Source organism: Pteropus medius, unplaced genomic scaffold, assembly GCF_902729225.1.
Source record: "Pteropus medius unplaced genomic scaffold, Ma_sr-lr_union100, whole genome shotgun sequence".
In the NCBI taxonomy this organism is placed as follows: domain Eukaryota; kingdom Metazoa; phylum Chordata; class Mammalia; order Chiroptera; family Pteropodidae; genus Pteropus; species Pteropus medius.
This window is the reverse complement of record NW_024349803.1, coordinates 18592926-18600862: the sequence shown is the minus strand read 5'-3', so window position 1 is coordinate 18600862 and position 7937 is coordinate 18592926. Positions and strand designations below refer to the sequence as shown.

Genomic DNA, 7937 nt, shown 5'->3' with positions numbered 1-7937 from the left:
TGTAGTCGAAACGTCCAGTGTCTTCGTCAGCTCTGTCTGCTGTAACTAATCACTATAGACAGGGTAGCTTAAACAACAGACTTTTATTTCTCACCGTTCTGGAGCCTAAGAGTCCAAGATCGAGGTGCCAGTGGATCTGGTGCGTGGGGCGAGCTGCTTCCTGCTTCGCAGATGGCTGCTTTCTCGGGGTACCCTCACGTGGGAACAGCAGAGAGAGAACAAGCTCTTTGCGTCTCTCTTATATGGACACTAACCCCATTCGTGAGGGCTCTATCTTCACGACTTCATCACCTTCCGAAGGTCTCACCTCCAAATGCCATCACCTTGGGGGTTAGAATTTCATTTTCTTTTCTTTTTTTTTTAGGTGAGGCAACCCTTGGTTGACCTCACAGATTGCAAGGACCTTGTCAGTTTACGATCCCTTATTTTTTTATTTTTTTACTTTTTACGCCTACAGCACCTGGTCTTTCTAGGTGGTCTCCCTTCCGAGTTCTAACCAGGCCTGACCCTGCTTAGCTTCTGAGATCAGACGAGATCGGGCACGTTCAGGGTAGCATGGACGTAGAAGGTTAAGATTTCAAGATGTGAATTTTAGGGGTCCCAAACGTTCAGTCCGCAACTGGTGAACAGATATCCACGTGTCTGCGTATGAAAACCTGTCCATCCCACTGGGAGGGGAAAGGGGCGTTTGGGAAGCGTGGAGTGGGGACACGCGTCTTGCTGGGTGGGCGGGAGAAGCGGGAGCTTTGCATCTGCGCTGGTGGAGAGGCTCCGAGTGTGAGCAGCGGAGATGGACCCAGGCCCACCTAGTGATGAAGGGGAGCGCTGGACGGTCCTTGGGGTTGATCACAGGACAGAAGGAATTGCCGGGCATCTGGCCTTGGGACAGACATGACCCAGGGCAGTTCTGTGTTGGGACTTCTCCCCTGGGTGGTCATGAGTCTTCTCTCCAGGGCACTGCTGGCCACTGTGGGGCCCTGTCATGGCCATCATTTCTGGGAGCAGGAATCTGACTGGCTTAGCTAGATTTCGTGGTAGGCAGGTGGCCTCTTTAGCTTGTGTCCACTGCAATGACCCTTGAATGATCATCAAAGGCCCACGGAGGGGTCTTGCCAAGTCTTGCCAACGAATCGCACCTGCAGCTAATTAATTACAAGTTCAAAGAAAGTACAGGACACAGCGGACTATGTTAAATGACACCCAGGGACGGGGGGCGGGGGGCGGGGGCGGGCAGCCATTTAACCAAAAACACAGACATAGACCCAGACATTTGGGGGAGATTGAAAATATTATAAAGACGGCATTTCAAGTTAGTAGAGAAATTATGTAATAATGGTCTTGGGATGGTCGCGTGCCTGCTGGGAGGAAGAGAAACCCTGGATTCCCGCTTGACTCTGTGCTCCAAGATAAATCCCAGAGAGAGCCATGCACAGTAGGAAAATGAAACCGCAAAAGCTTTAGAAAGAAAAATGGAAGATTTCGCCATCTCGGCGTGTTTTCTAAACATGCCACGAAACCCAGAAAACAAAGAAAGTTAATAAGTTTATTTGCATAAAAATAAAATCTCTCTGCATGGCAAAGAACAATAACCACATTCACTGAGTGGTTGTCATGTGACAGCTAATACATGTTACACATGCTAGTTCATGGGTTAATTTATTTCCTCCTTGGAACAACCTATGAGATTGGTATTATTATGCCCATTGTGCAGGTGGAGAAAGCGAGGCTCAGAGAGCTTAAGTAACTCGCCCGACATGAAGTGGAAAGAACCAAGGTGTGGTATATAAAACTGTGGTATATTGTGTAAAAATAAGAGGTAAGGTTATCAATGTGAATTTGCTTATAAATGCAGAAATAGCTCCTGAATGATAAGAAACCGGTCACTTAATTGCCTGCAGGACAGGAAACTGGGTCACCAAAGACAGGGGTGGGAAGGAGACTTTTCACTTATTCCCTGGGTATCTGGTATGGGTAAACTGAAGGGCAGGGGAGCGGACAGGGAAACGGTAAGACCAGCCCCAAGAATTCAAAAAGCCTGGTGGTGCCTTGTCTGCAAGCCTCTCTCCCCACCCCCCATCTCATGACACCACCTCAGGGCAGGGACACTGGGGCAATAAGGAATAAGGACATTCTGTTCAGCATAATCCGCTTAAGGAGGCATATGGCTCCTACCAGCGGGTTCTGGACAGGCTTGCTTTGCAAAATGGTCACGATAACACGTGGGCGCTGCAAGCGGTGAGCATCAGGTGTCTGCAAATACAGCTGCTGGTGTGCGAACCCCAGGGCCCGGGGCCCACGCGATCCTGCTTTCTCTCTCCCCACCGCCTCCACCCTCCACAGGCCTGGGCTTGTGTGGCTGGAGGGAGCTCGTGCCATCCGCTTCTTCTGTAGACAGAAGACCCTTTTTAAAAAAGCAAAGTTGATGGTGTCTAACTCTGCCAGGGGTTTCCTGTGGCCTGCAGGATAAAATCCGCACCTGACAGCTGGACGTAGACACTGCGCACAGTAGGCAGTCAATGAATGTCGAGTCGAATCGGTGAGTAAGTGCGGGGCCTGGACTCATAAGTAGCCTGCGCACGTGGGTACTGTGTTGGGAGACTCCCCACTCCCCGCCACCCCGTGCTTTGCTTCTGCTCAAAGGGAGGGCAGAGTGTTCGCCCAGGGATCACTTCCTGGTCCTGTCCTGCCTCCGTACTGGCCACCGCTCCTGATCTCCCTCTGCAGGGAGGCCCTCCCTCATGCCTGCCTGCCCGCCTGCCTGCCTGTCTACCTACCTAGCATCTATCTAACTTATCTTCACGGTGCCACTTTAGGTATGTGGACTATGCCTTGGTCGACTTCGCCTGTGCACACCGGCACAGTTGTCCCTCCTCCTAGGCTCTACCCAAGGAGCGTGTTAGGGTCCCTTCCCTGTGTACCTTCTCCTGGGAGAGGCAGCTCCCCGGTCTCTGAGCCGCCTCCCTTTAACGCGTTCGTAATGCTTTTTAAACACCTGTGTAATTTGGTTTATTTGCCTGACTTTCTCTCTAAAGAGTGAACCTGATGCGGACAGGGCCTCTCATGGGCATGGTCGGTGTCTTGCATAGTAGACCCTCCAAAAATGTTTGTCGAATGATCGGTTGTTGAGTGTTCAGCTACTCATGGTTAATGCACAACTGAACTGTGCTAGGGAGGCGTCCGCTTCTCCTAGCCCCAGGCTTCTGCTTCAGCTCCAAGGAGGGCAGAACCTCGGGGGAGGACTGACGGGGACACTTCCCATGTCACTCCCACCCCTGACCACCCCGGCTGCCATGGGAGGGAAGTGGGCTTGGGGTCTATTAACTGTTCCCTTTTCCACAGGGCTCCAGATCTGGATTGAGGGGCTGGTAAGAAACCCCATTTCCTTTCTGTACCTGAACCACGATGGCTTGTGGGCCGGAGCTTCTCATTTGGATATTCAGTACTTACCTAGTTCTTCATAAATTCACTCCTACCTGATTTCTCCTTTGAGTGCAGGCTCCTGGCAGGCTGGGACGTTGATCTGCTACCCCCCCATCCCCCGATGCCCACCCAACCTCCCAGTTTGCTTTGAGCTGTAGGGTCTACCTTGGACTAGAATCACATTTGCAGGTTAATCCCCTCAAAAGGCTTTCCAGGGGAGCTATCCAAGGTCAGAAGGGTTGAACGCAGCACCGTAAAGTTGGGGGGGCCCTTCACATCAATTACTCTAAATCCATGGGGTTTGGTTTCTCACCCAAAAAGCCATCTCCGGTCTGCAGGCTTCAATTCCACTGCAGAAAGTGAGCCGGATCTCACACCAAGGGAAGAGTATCCTTCCGGGGAAGTAATCCTAATCTAAGGAGGGAACAGCCATGATCAGAAAAGGGGCTGCTAGTTACAAGGATTCTGCGTGCCAGGCACTGCACTAAACCTTTAACGTGCAATTTCTCATTTAATCCTCTGGACAAACCTGAGAGGCAGGAGTATTATCAGCCCCACATTACAGACGAGGAAACCGAGGCTAAGACACGTGAACGAACCTGCCTAGGAATTTAAGCCTGGGAATCCCCGATGCCCGAGTCCAAGTTACAATGATATTCGTTGAACACCTATCATATGCCAGACCCACAGTGTCCAATACAGTAGCCATTGGCCATATTAAAATTAAATTAATTAAAAAGAAATAGATAAAAATTCAATGGCGCAGTCACATCAGCCACATTTTGCACTAGTGTGGGGGTGGCTACCGGATCGCCATATCGGACAGTGCAGGCACTGAGCGTTGCCATAATTTCAGAAAATTCTCCAGGACAATGCTGGTTGAGACACCGTCGGTCCCAATAGAACTCTACCAGGTAGATAACAATAGCATCCCAAAGTACAGGAAAGAAGTCAAATGCAGAGACTTTAAGTCACTTCTGTCGAGCTCCCACGGCTGCAAGGCAGGAGCCCAGCTCAGCCCGCCTTTGAAATTCTCATTCTTTCTTCTTCCAGGCTCTATTTACTACTCTGCAGAAAGGGGTGAGTTAACCCATCAGCAGAGTCCCGATTTGATTATATGCTAGAAAACCATCGTGATTTTCTTAAGAGGGACTTTTGAAGAATATGAGTTAGTGGAAATAAATCTGAGCAGAGGAATTTTAGAGTAAATATGGGCCATTGCTATTTTAAAACTAACTTTGTTGTTTTCTCTGAAGAACGATCATTGCCTCATCCGGGCCTGACACGGATGGCCAGAGTTTTCCGATTCTTCTGGGATAATTTACTGGACAGAGTTAAAAAAAGATGGTTCACTGGAGGGACAAGGAAGGGGTGGGGGACAATTCTTCCGCCAACATAAGCGAAATCCGCATTCACTTGCGAAGCATCAAACAGACCCTTTTCTACATGAGACGCATTCTCCCTGGAATCTGAAGCCTCAAGCTCGGCACGGGCGCCAGACATCCCATTTTTATTTACTTTTCACTTGGAACGAATGGCTCAAAGCATAATCCAAAACCAGAAATGAAAGCGAAATACTTGGGGCCTGATGCAGAGCTTTTATGTTGCCAGATAAGTCTAGGGTCTTCTGCTTTCAGAACTAGCTCGCGGGAAGACGGTGCTAACGCTCCATTATGAAAACTGAGGAGCCGAGTCCAGCCTGTCCCCGGCCCGCGTGCCACCCACTCCCAGCCAGGCAGGGTCTCCCTCCGACAGCGGGTCTGGCTCCAGCATGCTCAGTAGGATGGGCTTGAAGCGGTGCTTTTCAAACTTGGCTACACTTAGAATCACCAGAAGATCCTAAACGTCAAAAACCACAGGCCATGTTGCAGACCGATTAAATCGGAATCGCTGGGCGCGGGACTCAGGTGTCACTATCTGTAAAACCTCCCGGGTGACTGCAATGTGTGGCCTACGTTAGGGGTGCCCCCGAGAATTCCAGGCCCCCTTCTTCCACTCTCACCTGCTGTGCTCAGTGTGTCTGATGGCCGCCCAGGTGCAATAGGGAAACACCACGTGAGATTGAAAACGTGCCACTGCTCCGGCTGGCCCAGACCTATCCCATCAGAAGCTCTGGGGCTGGGAGTGGACTCTGCTCTTCCTCTGTAAGGTCAGGGCGCTGGACTGACTGGTCCTTGACAATCTTCTGAGTTTCATACTGTACGAGTGATCAAAATGAGGGGGTAGCAGTAAGCGAGACAGGAGATTGTGGATGAAAAATCCACCCACATCCCAGTCATGTCTGATTGCTTCGAACGCTTGGCGTTTGCAAGAGATACGTGGTGTTTTATGGACTAGGAAAAATGCTTTGTCACAAGACATTTTCTGACCTTGTCGCAAGACTGTGAGTTCGGCGATCTGCAAAAATGAACTCTGGGCAGCTGGGACCTGCACTTCACCGCAGGCGTCGACCTGTGTCCTCCAGAGACAATGTGAAAATGTCGTGTCTTCTCTGTGGTCAAGGCTGCGGGGGTGGGGTGGGGGCGGGTGGACAGCGCCTTGTTGGTTTGCCGAAGTGGCCACGGGGGGGCAGTGCAGCCCAAGGCTCTCAGTGGTTTTGAGGACCTTTCGGTTGACTTGTGTTTGAAAAAGACTTCTATAAAGTATGCTTTAAAAACGAGTTACTCCCTTTAGGAAAAGAAACAAAAAGAAATCCCCGAAACGTGACAGAGTCACAATGACACAGAACCTGTCATCGGATTAAAGTAGTAACGGTAGGGAGCCAGACATAAGTGAGACTTGTAAAAATGCTTATGGACAGCTACGAAAGAACATTTGGCGCAACTGGGACACGCATAATCTAAAATATCAAAGTTTGGAAAAATACGAGCAAGACTTCTAGAGCGAACTTCATTCAAAAGCAGAGGAGCCATGGATATGCTTCTCTGTTTTCGCCTCTTCTGTCCGCTATGCCCGCTCCCCCCACCCTCGCAGGGTTAACACTTGGAAGTTGATGCCCACATTCAGGAGTCTGTCCTTCCCTCCCATAGAAAACGAATGACTTGCAAATGTAATCATAACGGTGGAAATGCCAAGGCGGTTCAACTTAGAGCTGTTCGAAACTTAACCCTCGGGATGCAAGTGTAAACAGAATCGTAATTTATGAATTCGTACATTATTCCTCCCTGAGGAGGACAGTGACCCTTACTTTGACTGTATCCATGGCACGGACGTGACGCCCTCCTCGACGGGGGCCTCCGGGTTGAGCAGCAGGGGCCGGCGAATGGGAGCACAACTCTAGAGAAGAGTGGGCATCGGAGGGTCCAGGCAAACAAGGAGTGAAGACGCGGGACTGGGGAGCCCACGGGAATGTGCCCTAGAAAGGCTGCAGGCACCTCTAGTACCAATCCCTTTGTGTTAACTCTGAAGTCATTTATTAAGGTGGGAAGAGGATAAGAAGTATTACATAGCGGCCATAAAAACTGGCCCCTTCCGAACTTCCCCCGCAGCTGCCCTCATCATTTGGGACAGGTCTCCCTTCTCTCTGACCCCTTCCCTCTACTCTAAACCCGACCCCCTCTCCCCTTTCCTTGGTTCACGCCTCCTTTTGGCTGGGAGATGGAAGGCAGTCCTTCAAGTATTGTTTGGGAGAGGTGTCTGAAGAGCCAGCTCCAGCTGCCCTTGTCTTCTGCTCATTTCACAGAGCTCCGAGTAGGATGGCAGCTGGCCCTTGCTGCCAGTGACCTACCTGCTGGAAGGTGAGAGCCCAGTGGCCTGAAAACCAGAGCGTTCTAAAGTATGAATGTGCTGGGACAGGTCACCTCTACCTGGAGCACCTGTGCCCTGAGGATAAGAGACACACACACAGAAATCCACATGGGCACCCTCGTCATCACTGTAATGACAGCCAGGTTTGGGGGAGGGATATTTATTTGTTTATTTGTTTGTTTTTAGGTGAGGCGGCCCTTGGTTGACCTTACAGGTTGCAAGGACCTTGTCAGTTTACAATCCTTTATTTTTTTAAAAAATTTTTTTATGCCTACAGCACCTGGTCTTCCTAGGTGGTCTCCCATCCAAGTACTAACCAGGCCTCGCCCTGTTTAGCGTCCGAGATCAGACGGGATCAGGCTTGTTCAGGGTGGCATGGCCGTAGACCCTGGGGGAGGCATTTTTAAAGGAAAGAAAAGCAACCTTTACAGCAACCAGTCTCATCCTCTTGCATCCTACGTCTGCAATTCGGGGCTGCAGCTAACTGCCCAGGACGTGGTGTTGTCTGTTGTCTTCATTTTCAAACATACACTGCCGTACACTCAAACACACATGAATTTCCTTTTTTCTTTTTTTTTTTTTAAAACATGTCAATTCTTTTACTTGACTAGTAGAATGGAATTTGAAATTTTAACGTTTTCTGTGTCAATTGCTCAGAAACTCCACTCTTAGAGGTAGCATTTTGAAATACCAATTATTCTGGCAGTTTGACTCAGGTAAAGGGTCATCTTTTAAAAATATTTAAAAAGAAATACAATTCTCAATGTGTG

The 7937-nt window shown here is 49.8% G+C and overlaps 2 pseudogenes; both read right to left on the bottom strand.

Moving 5' to 3' along the window:
- Positions 1-448: 448 nt before the first annotated feature.
- On the bottom strand, positions 449-567 carry LOC120582599 (uncharacterized; annotated as a pseudogene).
- Positions 568-7435: 6868 nt separating this feature from the next.
- LOC120582699 (uncharacterized) lies at positions 7436-7554 on the bottom strand (annotated as a pseudogene).
- Positions 7555-7937: the final 383 nt, after the last annotated feature.